Source organism: Fukomys damarensis, unplaced genomic scaffold (assembly GCF_012274545.1).
Source record: "Fukomys damarensis isolate Sample0158 unplaced genomic scaffold, DMR_v1.0_HiC HiC_scaffold_39, whole genome shotgun sequence".
NCBI classification, from domain to species: domain Eukaryota; kingdom Metazoa; phylum Chordata; class Mammalia; order Rodentia; family Bathyergidae; genus Fukomys; species Fukomys damarensis.
The window spans coordinates 992,892-1,006,070 of record NW_022900951.1 but is presented as its reverse complement, the minus strand read 5'-3'; the positions used below and the strand labels follow the sequence as shown (position 1 = coordinate 1,006,070).

The 13,179-nt window shown below is 52.0% G+C and overlaps 1 long non-coding RNA gene across 1 annotated transcript in view; it reads right to left on the bottom strand.

Annotated features, from left to right (window-relative positions):
- Positions 1–7,052: 7,052 nt before the first annotated feature.
- LOC117284739 overlaps positions 7,053–13,179 on the bottom strand; it is a 7,888-nt gene continuing 1,761 nt past the window's right edge. The window contains exons 2-4 of the long non-coding RNA XR_004515824.1: positions 12,266–12,301; positions 11,171–11,287; positions 7,053–8,821 (exon numbers count right to left, since the gene is read on the bottom strand). This is a non-coding gene — a long non-coding RNA (uncharacterized LOC117284739). The remainder of the gene's footprint in view (positions 8,822–11,170; positions 11,288–12,265; positions 12,302–13,179) is intronic.

Here is a 13,179-nt window from a genome sequence, read left to right as displayed (position 1 = left end):
CGGGGAGCCGGCACCTCCGCGGGGGCCAGGAGGGTCTCGGGGTGGGCAGGGCGCAGAGGGGCTGCGAAGCCTGGGTGGGAGTTGGTTTGACCCGAAGGAGCTCAGACCCGGGGGGAGCAGGAGGCTGCTGCGATCGTTAAAGAAAATGTCAGCCGGGTGTGGTGGCGCAGGGCCGCCGTCCGGACGCTGGGAGGCTGGGGCAGGAGGATCTGCAGCGCCAGCCCTGTCTGGGGAGCCTAGCAATTTAGCAAGACCCTGTTTCCAAATTAAAAAAAAAAAAAAAAAAAAAATGAAAGGGGCCGGGTTCCATCCTGGGCACCAAAGGGAAAAGGGGACCGGGCCAGGGGGCACCAGGGGCAAACAGCAAGTTCTTGTGTCGGACGCACTGGGGCCCCAGGAGAGAATAGCAGAGGCTGTGGGACCGCAGGCAGGCAGGCCGGGAGGGCCTCTGCCACATTAACTGCCCCCGGGGGGTGTTTTCCAACTCTGAAGCCAAAAAAGGGTTCATTTGCGTCAGGCGGGATGGTGGCAAAGGTCCTGGGCAAGATCCTAAAAGAAGGGAGCCAGAAGGAAAGGGACGGAGCAGCCCGCAGTTACACATCCACGCCTCCGGTTCGGGCGGACTTTACACAATAACGTGTATACGACCGGAAGTCTAATGGCAAAAACCTACCCAGAAAACGAAGCAAAGAATTGTAGCGCTCGCTACGGGGTCTCATTGGATCCGTTTTACATAAGGATCGGGTATCCCTCGCGTGTCAGTGATGGGCGAGTAGTGTGCGAGCATTTCAAAGTTAAAACTTCCTCTGGGCTCAGGATATTAATGGTCAGGGCTGCGATGGCTGGCGCTAAGGTCGCCATCCTGTGTCATGAGTAAAGTGTGGGGCTCAAATACAAAGAAATCAGAGAGGGCCGCAGTACCTGAACTCAAATTGTTCCACACCAGAGGCCCCAAATCTCGGTACATAGTGTTATGGGGTGCTATTTTTGTTAGTCTAAGCACCCCGAGTTGGGTTTTCTGTTACGTCGGGATACCAGAACCTCAATGGTATGTAGCACAGATTGTGAAATATTTTGGCCACCAAATATTTTCCCATCTGAAAAAGTGATTGTAGCCAAAACACATTTGTTTTGTTAATATCTCCTGCAGAAAAAAAAAATGAAAAGGGTGTCTCAGTATTTATTTAAAACAGTTAAAGATAATGATAAAAACCCATTCTATGATATATAAATAACATAGTCTAGTCCTACCAATTACAAAACAAAGAGGCTATAATTGTATTGTGAAATCATACTGTGAAACATGAATATTTTTCCCACATGCAAAAACATTTTCAAGGGAAACAGTAGCAGTATTTCCTAATAGTTTGACATCCACAATTGGTCACCGATAGTTTCTTAAAGATAAGACCCTGTAGCGGTCCAGGGATGCAGCTCAGTGGTTCCGCCACCTGCCTTGCAAGCGTGAGGACCCAACTTCCATCCCTGGCACCAAAAAAAGACAAAAAAAAAAAAAAACCCTAAAGATAAGATCCTATAGGATCTGAAGGAAATGTTATTGAACTTTTAGACTCCACCCTGTCAGGAGGGGCTGGTTGGTTCTAAATTTCCGCCTGGGCTTTTCGCACTAACGATTTGGCAGTTCCCACACGTGGGTTGTTCAAAGCCTGACAGTCCAGTGAATTTCGGACGGGTCCAAGTGGTGACATCTCTTTGCACAACGTTAAAACACATTCATACACACACACGTTCAAATCACAACCCAACTCGTCGGGAAAATGCTGACCTAAGACACCAAGAGAAAATATTTCTCTTGCACCGTCTTTGACGTCATGTCCCAGGGTGAGTTCCCTTATTCCTTTTTTCCCTGTTTCTTTATTTAATAAGAACAAGGGGTGATGAAGGTGAATATTTAATTTTGGGGAAAAAAATACAGTAAAACACAAATTGCCCGGGACAATGGGACCCTCTGCTCCGACCAGGTGGGAATATTTTCAGTACTTTGAGGAGGATGTGCAGAGATATGCTCTGTCGGGTAATCAGTGTTCTGGTGAAACACTCACCCCAAGTTTTCTGAGACGGGGTCCCGCTTAGCAGTCACACGAAACACCGAAAAGGGCTGAGAAGTAGGCGCGTGGGTGAGGGTGTTTGCTGGAGGGTGTGGAGGGTGGACGCCCATGTCGCTGTTTCCTTCGGTTCAGGGCTCTCGTACTGCAGATCCAGACGTCTCCCCAAGGTCTCCTGTGGGTGGAAGGGGACCGGGTCGGGGGCGCTGTGCGCATCACGGATCCATCAGGGATGAGTTCGGGGCTGAACGTGCGGCAGGAGGCGGGGCCCGGCCGGAGGGGGTCCCCGGGGTGTGAGCTGGAAGGAGGGGGCGTTCTTGTCCCCAGCCCGTCCCTGCTCTCTCTGCTTCCTGGTCACCGTGCTGTGAGCGTCTTTCCTCGTCCGCGTCCGTCCGCCATGCCTCTCCCGCCTTGGAGCAGCCGACCACGGACTGCACCCCCTGAGACCGGGACCCCAATTATACCTCTTCTCCTTTAATTTGTGGGCGTTGTGTCCTTTGTCCCCGCAGTGAGAAGATGACTAACGGCAGCGGCAAAATGATGATGTCAGATTCCCTTCTAGGCCCCCCGTCGGCCTGGGCACGCGGTGGACTTGGCCGCACCTGTCCGCCTCAGGGCGACTTTCACTTTGGAAAGCGGGTGTCCCGAGTCTCTCCTCCCGGGGACCCTCCGTGCACCCTCGCTCTACGCGGTCCTGCGGTAAAAGCAGGACAGGCGTGGGACACCACTCCACTGAGGTCCAGGGTCAGGGCTGCTGGAACCCTGGGATTGCTGTCGTGTACCTTCGGATGCGTGGGGGATGAAGTTACTTGTCAAAGTAGATGAATTTGCCACCAAGTCAGCCTGTTAAGACCGAACCTCCTAATTCCGCTGTCTTCTAGCCCTGTTTTGTGGGTGAGCCTTCGCCGTGAGAGGGCTCCCGTTCACCTCGCTGTCCCCTCTCCTTCTTGTCGCTGTCCTGGCCTCTAGCTCTGTGCACACCAGCAACACCCACTGCCCCTCTGATGAGCAGGGAGCAGCGGTGCACACCCAGATCCCCAGTGCTCTGGGAGGCTGAGGCAGGAGGATCCCAAGTCAGAGCCCAGCCCGGGCAGCTTCGTGACTCCTTGGGCATGGCGAGCCTTTCTTCTTTATGACCGGATGATCTCGGGTGTCTCGTCGTAGCCACGGAGAGCTGACCCACAAAGCCAGTTTCACGGCCATCCGCAGATGAACGGTGCCGGAGCTAATCCCAGGGTTCTGCGGCGGTCTTCGCTACGTCCACCTGGAATCCTGGGTTCCCCACTTGATCTCCCGACGTCGGACCCTGGAGTGGTCACAGTAGGGTTCTGCAGTGCATGACCCTTCTGCACTCGCTTCCAAAAGCCTGACTCTGTCTTCACAGGCACCTGACGCCCCTCCGTTAATATGTGCACGCACGTAGCATGTGTATCTTAAACACGTACTGCCTTCGTATTTTCTTGGTGAAGTACAAGGTATAAGTAAAAATTGCTGCTGTTCCCTTAACTCACGGGTGTGGGAATTTTCGAGTGAGGGCGTCATCTTGTTGGCTGTACACTCGCGCTTACGGATGATGGTGCCTTGGGTCGCGCGCTTTAATTCTCTCCACGGTCCTGGTTGGAAACCGTACTGGGCGAGAACCAAAGTGAATGTCCCCAGAAGGTCAGCGTAGAAATTAACCACGGCACGGCTCAGGTCCCATCTAGTCCTGAACGGAACTTCTCAAAGGGACGGACACGCAGCCCCTCTGTCTTGGGTTCGGTACCTCCGCTGCTATCCCTCGCTCTGCTGATCCTTCAGCTGTTGCTTATTTTCCAAACAGAGACCTTTATCTGCAGAAACAAAGTTGATCCAGGGCAGCAAGTAATCCCAATAAGCAAAATAATCCAGTCAAGGGAAATGACATGACTGTGCTCTCTAAAATCAAAAAAGTGAATTCCAGGGGCAACAGAAGTCAAGAGTAGGAAAAATGTATCGACAGAAAGCTAGTTTCTGTCTAAGACAGACAGAAATGGGCCCGGAAAGGGGGCTGCCCGCCCACCCCGCTTCTCAAAGGTGGTTTCGTTGCTGTGGTTTGGTTGGTATTTTTGTTTTGTTTTTGAGACAGGGCCTCACTCTGTAGTTGAGACCGCCCTGGAACTCACTATGTAGCCCAGGCTGGTCTCGAACTCGCAGCGATCCTCCTGCCTCAGCCTCATGATCGCTGGGATGACAGGCGTGCACCACCACACCAGGCCCTCAAAGGTGTCTTAGGGGGCACAGCCGTGAGGTGAGGCAGGTACAAAGTGGGACAAAACTGTAAGACCCGATGGAAAATCAGGAGGTGGGCATGAGGTGGGGCAAAACCACGCCCGACTGCTAAAGTCTGCAATGCAGTCACCCCGGTGAGGTTGAGTAAAGGGGGGGGGGTGGAAAAAAAAGAGTCTTGTAGCAAACGTAAGGAACAAGGAATTTCTGGAAAGGAAATGGGTAGAGAGACGGATGCCTATTTAAAATACCAACCACTGACCACTGCTTTTTATCCCTAAGGCAAGTAGGGTGTAGTGTAGTGCTTTCCCTCCTCTTTATAATGCTGCCCAGTGAATGTGCCTCCACTGTTTCCCACGCAGAGGGCCCCTGCCTTATAAAAGTTTCTAACTGGCTTCGCTGTCTGCCGTAAAACGGAGCTGCCCCGAAGGACTCCTAAAGACTGCAGGCTCGCGCAGTCCTAGAAAGGTCCGGACAATTAGGAGTCGAATCAGTCAGACTCGGGTAACGTCCACGACTTCTGGTGTGACCCTCATGTCCTTGGTCGCATCACCTTCATAAGCAAACTTTATGAAAACTAAAACCCATTTCTCACACTTGCGACCGCAGCACTGTGGGAGGCTCAGACAAGGCAGGTTACCGATTCCAGGCCAGCCCGGGCCAGTGGTCAGAGCCCTGCCTCAAAATAGGAAATCCGAGATAGAAAGTTCAAAGGGGGCCACCTGCGGCTCAGCGAGAAGTTCCTGGGTTCCTTCTTCAGGAATAGAAAAAGAAAACAAACTCTACCTTCAGCCCGCGGCCTGTGTCGAATTCCAGGGCTGCCCAGCTGTCGGCCCTCGAGTGCTCTCAGCTCTATTTTAGGCCGGGAGACGAGAAACACAGCCTTCTGCTATTTTTAACTAAGCAGGGGCGGCTGTGGACAACCAGAGCCCCGTCCCAGGTTCATGCGCAAAAAGGCAAATGTTGAGTCATTTTCTTAAAAACGCTGCCCGCCCTGCCGTTCACAGGTTAGAAACAAGCTCTCAGGAACACGATCGGCTGACCTTTCTGGCATCTCAGTGAGCTAAAGTGGATGGAACAACAACAACAACAAAAATTCCAAGGGCCGTGACAAAATAAGCTCTCGGGTCCTGAACATGCCAGCGTCTTCAGGACAAGCGCCGCACGGCCCGTGACGCACGGAGACACATTCTGAAGCCGCGCTTTGCAAATGAGCAACAACCTTGCACGTTTGGGGAAAGGTTCCCATCCTGTTGAAATTCTGGACCGGAGAAAGTTGGGCGAGACCTGAAGCCCAGGCAGAAGACATCTCCCTGGGACGTCTGCCGGCGCTCTTGGAGGGGAAGGGTGCGAATGATAAAAAAATCAATGCATCGGAAGCCCGGGACTGAGGTTTTTCTGAGGGGTGTGGCAGGGAGGGTGCTGAAGAAATCGGGCCGTGGGCTAAGGAAAATGAGCCTTTGAAATCTCCAGAAGGAAAGCAAACTTTCCCCTCTGCCACAACTGGGAAATCTTCCGCGTCTGCAGCGGTTTCTACTTGGGTTAAAAAAGCAAGTTACGCTTCTGTTTCTGGGAGAAAGCAAGAAAAAAAGCACCGTCCACAGGTCGCGGCCTCCCGCTTCGTCTGCTCGTATCAGTGTCTTGGCCACTCTGCATCCCGGCGTGGAGCCACAGGAGGTGCTCACCGGCCACCGGGAAAAGGAGAGCCCTGTGCTGCACACGAGATGCCCGCTTCCTCTCTGCCTCCCTCCTTCCCACTGCCATGATGTGAGCATCGCCTCCCCCACACCCGTCTGCCCTGATGGTCCTGCCTTGGAGCGGCCGACCACGGACCGAACCCCGAGACCCCTGGCGCAGCCGACCACGGACCCAACCCCGAGACCCCTGGGGCAGCCGAACCCTCTGAGACCATGAGCCAAAATAGAGTTCTCCTCCTTGTGAATTGGTGTATCTCAGATAATTTGTCAGAGATGGAAAGCTAATACACACCACCATTGTCCAAATATTTTTATTTTTCAACAGGCTGATTGGTAGCCATACTTTCCCCTTGCCCTTCAAGCAACTTTTACGTTATAAATCTGTAACTATGCAGACTGGTGCAACCACTATGGAAATCAATAGGGAGATACCTCAAAGAGCTGGGACTAGAGGTTCCATTTGACCCAGCCATCCCTCTGCTGGGTATCTTTCCAAAAGAATTAAAAGAATCACATCACAGTGATAGGTGTGCACCTATGTTTATAGCGGCACAGTTTGTAACAGCTAAAACTTGGAAACAGCCCAACTGCCCATCCGTTGGAGACTGGATAAAGAAGATGTGATTTTTCTATAAAATGGAATACTACTCAGCCATAAAGAAGAGAAATTAGATTCATTCATAGGAAAATGGATACATATTGAGGATATACTCTTAAGTGAAACAAGTCACATGTGTGTAAACACCGAATAGTTTCTCTGGTGTGAATAAAGTATAAGAGTACTTAAGATCCTAATGATATAATTGACAATGTGAAAAAAGGAAGAAAGTGGCTAAAGGTGTAGGGAAAGTGGGAAGGGTAGGGTCAAGGAAATAAGGAAAAAGAAAAAATATGAGAAAATGGAAATAGTTTGTTAATGGGGAGGGGAGGAGGGGTGAAGGGAGGGCAGGGACAAGGGGAAAAATGAGAACCAAGACCTGTTATGTAAAGGTACAAGACCCCAACAATGAATGTAACTGTACTGTATACCTAAAATGTACCAATAAACTCAATAAAAAGAAAAAAAATAAATCTGTAACTACATTTATTTTATGTGCTCTTAGCCCAGCTTCAGCTTAGAAAGAGGTTTATTATATATTCTGCCAAGCAAAAAAGCATTTTGGGTGGATGACTCATAAAATTTTACATGTGAAATATTAAAAATGCATTGCAATGTAACAGGCACATTTTTCTTTCTTGTTTTTGTTTTGTTTTGGTTTGGTTTGGTTTGTTTGTTTCTTTCTTTCTTTCAGTTTATTTTGGTCTATGGCCTGGAAATGCTGTGTTTAGTCGGCCACTGAGCTACATCTCCAGCCCTTCCTTTTATTTTAAGTGATTAAACATACTTAACGATATTTACAGAAAATGGTTGGATTTCTGTTGAAAACTGCCACATCCCCTGTGGGCATGCTTGTACAGATAAGTGCACACATGAGTATGCGTGTGACCGCAAACACACATGCACATTCTCGAACAAGGACTAAATGAAACTTAGAGCGAAAGTCAAGCTTAGAAAAATTATAATACAGCACGAGATTCCGCCACTTTTACAACGATACAGAAGCATCACCAGCCCCACCAATGGAAATAAGAAATGTTTCATGTGTTCAGGTTGCTTAAATCATACAGAAACCCGGACACGGTCGTGCACACCCGACACCCCCGCTCTCTGGGAGGCTGAGGCAGGAGGGTTGCAAATTCCATCCCAGCCCGAGCAACTCAACTTAGCAAGATCTGGTGTTGCGATAAAAAGCAGAAGGCTAAGGATGTATCTCAATAGGAAAGCCCAGTACAGAAGAACAGTTACGGATGAGTCCACGTTCTGTAATTGTGAGCCTCTCTCGCTGCACAATTTCGGTTTGCTTCTCGTGTGAGCCACGCATCTCTTTCGCGGCCCTTCTGCTTTGAACTCCCTGAGCCCCGAGCTCAACTTTCCACCCCATCACGGTGCTCGTACAGTGTCTGCGTCCAGAGTTTCGAAGGGTCCTCTGCACACATCCCAGACGGCAAACCAACGATTCCCTCTGGGGTTCCGTTGCCCGAGACACAGAAACATGAACTGTATTCGAAGGGAGCCGCACCGGTAAGCAAGGCCATTTCATCCCTCTCTGCCAAATTCTGCCCCAGGAGGATCAAAGAGCTAGCGCCCTCGTGAGATCTAAGATCCCCTACCCTAGGTTTTGCTTTTCTCTAAAAGCAAAACCTGCATTTCCTTGGGATCACTGCGTACCGAGTCTCAAAGACTAAAAAATGCCACCAAAAGGCTCTACCCCAAAACCTCCCCAAGACGTCAAAGCCGCGAGATCCCCCAGGAAAAACCAGAAGGCCACAGGTGAATTCACCAATAAGTAACTACACTGCAGAAGTCCAAATCCCAGCCCCACCCGACCCCAAAGGGGGTTTCCAAACGCAAAGCACACACTCTAGAGCCAGGCCGGGTGGCACACACCTGGAATCCCGGCTCCATGGGAGGCTGAGGCAGGAGGGTTCCAAGTTTGAGCCAGCCTGGGAAACCTGGGAAGACCCCGTCTCAAAGACAATAAAACTAAAAGCGAGTGGGAGTGCAGCTGTGTGTGAAGGCCCTGAGTCGAGTCTGCAGTGCCAGAAGAGAAACTAGACAAGGCGGGGGGAAGAACACAATTCAGGTCTACAGATTTTGCTAAAAACTAAGAGGAGCTCTCGCAGCACGATGACCGGGAACCTTCTTTCACTTCCTCGAGTTTTTCCTCAAAGTGACGGGAGGACGTGGGTGTCGTCAGACGTCCACCGCGTCTGGAAGGGAACAGTAGAGGAAAAAGTCACAGCCCGCGGACACAGGGATCCCCGGGTCATTTTCAAACGATGTTTCTGGCCGTGACCCTCCTCCTCCATCCGCCGGGGGCTCCTCCTGCCGCCCAAGTGCGGGGAGCGGCTCTCGGGGGCCAAGACCAGGCTCTTCCGCGCGGTGACAACGTCTTCATCGCTGCTGAACGGGGAAGGTCGTTTTGCTCTGCCTTTTAAAATCACAGCGAAGCAGTATGAAGTACGATGCCTCACCGTTCGCTCTGAGGGACAGGCGCCTGCGCCCAGGGACCTGGTCTCCCAACACCCACCTGGGGTCGGTCCCCCATCCACCGAACTTTGCAGAAGAAAATAAAAATTAAAAAGGACTCAAGTCCCTTCCGGAACTCGGTGTAGTATTGGCTTGGAAATTCTGCCATCACTTAGACATGGGTGTACACCTATAATCCAGGCCCTCGGGGAGGCTGAGGCGGGAGGAGCACAAGTTCGAGGCCAGCCTGGGCAGCTTGTCTTAAAAGAAAAAAAAAAGTTGAAAGGGCTGGAGGTCCAGCTCCACGTGAAGGCCCTGGGTTTAATTCTAGTACCTCAAAAACATAATCACTAGATGACTTATAGTGCCCAGTACAATGTGAATTCCATGTGAATAGATGTTCTGTGTTATACCGTTTAGGGAACGACAAGAAAAAGTCTGTGTATGTTCAGAACAGACGCAGTTTTTAAAAATATTTATCAACAGATGAATGGGAAAAGAAACCATGGTGTTCAAGCCGGGCCTGGTGGCGCACGCCTGTCATCCCAGCACTCGGGAGGCTGAGGCAGGAGGATCGCTGTGAGTTCGAGACCAGCCTGGGCTACATAGTGAGTTCCAGGTCAGTCTCCACTACACAGAGACCCTGTCTCAAAAAAAACAAAACATGGTGTTTCCATACACAGCGGAGTACTACTCAGCCACAAAGAAGGAAGAGTTCGGACCACTCCTAGGCAGGTGCATGGGTCTTGGAACCGGTGACATAAATCGGGCCCGGGAAACTCAATCCGGCACCGTTTCTGTCACGTGAGGTCCACCCCACACTAGGAAGTCAGTAGCACCCAGGCACCAGCAGGTGGAGCCCGCGGGCCACCTTCTAATGCTGAGCCCCTGAACAAGCCGCACTGAAAGCCCTTTACCTACAGGAAGCAGTTCCGCACCGCGGACCCCGGGGAAACCCACCCGGGACACGTGGGGAAGTGGGTGCTCCTGAGATGAGAACCCAATGTGGATAAAGCACCCCGGCTCTTCTCTAGTGCTCTCAGTGATGGGCAAAGCTTTGCTTTGAGACAGGGTCTCACTATGTAGTTGGCGCTGACCTGGAACTCACTGTGCAGCCCGGGTTGGTCTCGAACTCAGCGATCCTCCTGCCTCAGCCTCCCGAGTGTTAGGGTTACAGGCGTGCACCATCACGCCCGGCCGGGAAAGCTTTAATAGCAAAACCTCTACGAATGTCATCCTGTAAGACAACTTGTGCCCTTCGCCCCGTTTAGTTCAGAATTAACCAGCACTGGGGGCATCTGGTCTCCCGCCAAAGTTTTGTAAACGAAAAGAACCATTGTTAGCTTTGCTGAGCAGATACGCCCCCTTCCCCTGGGCTAGAGGAGATAACTGATGAATTTTAAAGGTCACCTCCCTGACCGGAGAAGTGCTACACCTGGGATGAAATTCAACTGCCTCCCAGCATGCTTTGAACATCAGCTATGTGAACTGTGAAACTGCAGTTTAACCACCCGGCTGAGATCAAGGCTGTAAAACCCTATAAAAGCGGGAGTTGTAGCTATGGAGGAGTAGACCTATGTAAGTTTGTAGACTAAAAAGAAAAGTTTTAAAATGTTATGTATAGGGCCGGGGATTTAGCTCAGTGGCACTGTGCCTGCCTGGCAACTGCAAGGTCCTGAGTTCAATCCGTGGTACTGAGGAAAAAGGTGTGTGTGTGTGTGTGTGTGTGTGTGTGTGTGTGTGTGTGTGTTCATGTGAAAATCCCACTTAAAGGGCCAGGGATTTAGCTCACTGGCACAAAAAGGAAAAGGAAGAAAAAGAAAATTCCACTTTAAGCCAGGCATGGTGGCACACACCTGTCATCCCAGCACATCCGAGGCTGAGGCAGGAGAATCTCTGTGAGTTCAAGGCCAGCTTGAACTACATAGTGAAACTGGCTACCCCCCAAAAAATATCCCAATTTAAAGTCATTCCATTATGTGAAGTCTTTACATTGGGTGTGGCAGGGGCAGCACTGCTGGTAGAAAGATAGCAGAAAGATTTCTGTTTGCCGGATGAAACCACGGTGTGGGAGAATCCGGGGAACTCACCGCTGGCCCGTAGGCAGTTTCCCCTCCGGTTGGACTTGAAGAAGCTCACTCCGGCTCCCACCAGGGCCACCACGACCACGGACACGATGGGGGACACAATCCGGGCTATGGTGTTGCCTGTGGGAGTCAGGGAAGGCAGGGCAGGGGCAGGGGAACCGGAAAATAAAGGCAGGAACAGCATTTACGTTACATAACCCCAAGGCACTGTCCCTGGCAAACACTGAAAACATACAAGTCCAGGGTGGGGATTTAGCTCAGCGGTGCTGCCACCTGCCTCACAAGCGCAAAAACCTGAGTTCAAATCCTGGTACCAAGAGAAAAAAAACACACACACACATCTAGGTGGGGGGCGTGGTGGCGCAAGCCTGTCATCCCAGCACTAGAGAGGCTGAGGCAGGAGGATCGCTGTGCGTTCAAGGCTGGCCTGAACTACAAAGACAGACCCTGCCTCAGAAAACAAACAAACAAAATACCAATCCAACAAGACACCTTGGAATAGAGATGGACTTTTTTTTTTTTTTTTTTTTTTTTTTTTTTTTTTTTTTTTTTTGTACCAGGGATCCAACTCAGGACCTTGCGCTTTTGAAACAGACTTCTGCAAATAGCTTAATGTAAAGTTTGCCTAGAAAAGACACGGTACCTTGTCAGTCGTTTTACTGAATTTGGCTTATTTGCGCCTTTGCAGATGGCTCTCAGGGCTGCTAAAGCCTCTGGTGTAAAATGACACAGTGTGTGTGTGTGTGTGTGTGTGTGTGTGTGACATTTTCCACCTCCGCCCTGGGCTACTTGCAAAAGCCCAGCCCCTGGGTCTGTGACCAAGAAGGCCGCTTCCCCAGATGGCTCAGGAAATTGAGACTCGAAAACGTCTTTCCTGAGCTTCCTCAAAGGCAGAGCACCAGCTCGGTACCGGACAGGGAACGCACCGGCCCTTGCAGTGAATCTGAACTCCGAACCCGCAAGCTCTTCCCGGCCTGAACACCAGGGCTTTCTCTCCTCCGCCGGCGCTCTGGAGGCCTCGGCACAGCCCCGCTGCCCCGAGGCGGGAGGCCGGTGATGGAGCCCGGCAGGGAGGGCAGCTCAGCCACTCACACTCACCTTGCGGGCTGTCGTAAGAGGACGTCTCCGCTCCACCTGTGCGGGACAAAGGACACCTCTGAGTCCAGCCCTCCCCGCTCCTGGAGGTCCGTGGGCCACTGGGTGCCGTCAGCCTGGGCCCAGGGCGCGGAGCGAGCGCGGTGCCCAATAACCCGAGGAAGCAGGGGCTCATGCGTGCACAGACGTGTGCGACACGGAGGCAGCCCGCTCATGCGTGCGCGGTGCGTGCGCCCCCACTCGATGTCCACACCCACGCGCGCTCACACGGGCACACGCACCTGTGCGCTGTGCACCCGCCACGCACCTGCAAAGTGCAAGCACACACGTGGCACATGCATGTCCAGCCACGCACGCACACGACGCTGCATTGTAACGCATCACACGTGCACACCTCCGCACACTCGAAGGCACACACACCTGTGTCCTGCACACCCACACACAAGCAAGTGCGCTCACATGTTCACACATGCACAGGTACGCACACCGTGCAACACGCACACGCACAGAGACACCGGCACGCATGCACAGACACACGGTGCCACACTCACGTACACACGTGAACGCAGGTAGACGTGCGCGTGAAAACTCCCTCTGTGCAGACGACATCCACGTGCACACACCCAAACCTCCGTGCCCGGGACACACGCACGCACACAACTACGTGTGAGCACGGAGAGGCGTGATCGTGCGACGCACACCTACGTGTGTCGTGCGCCCTTGCATACTTGATAAAAGCACCCTCGCACAACCTCTGTCCAAAGCCGCCCGCATTCGAAGGTGTTTAGCTCGCACACCACACCCAGGCGCGGCTGTGCACTCAGCAGCGGGCTCGGTTCTCTCAGGACTCGAACGCAAAAGACACCGGCGCAGAGGCGGCCGCGGGCAGAGGCTGGGGTGCGCTGGGAGGGGCCGGC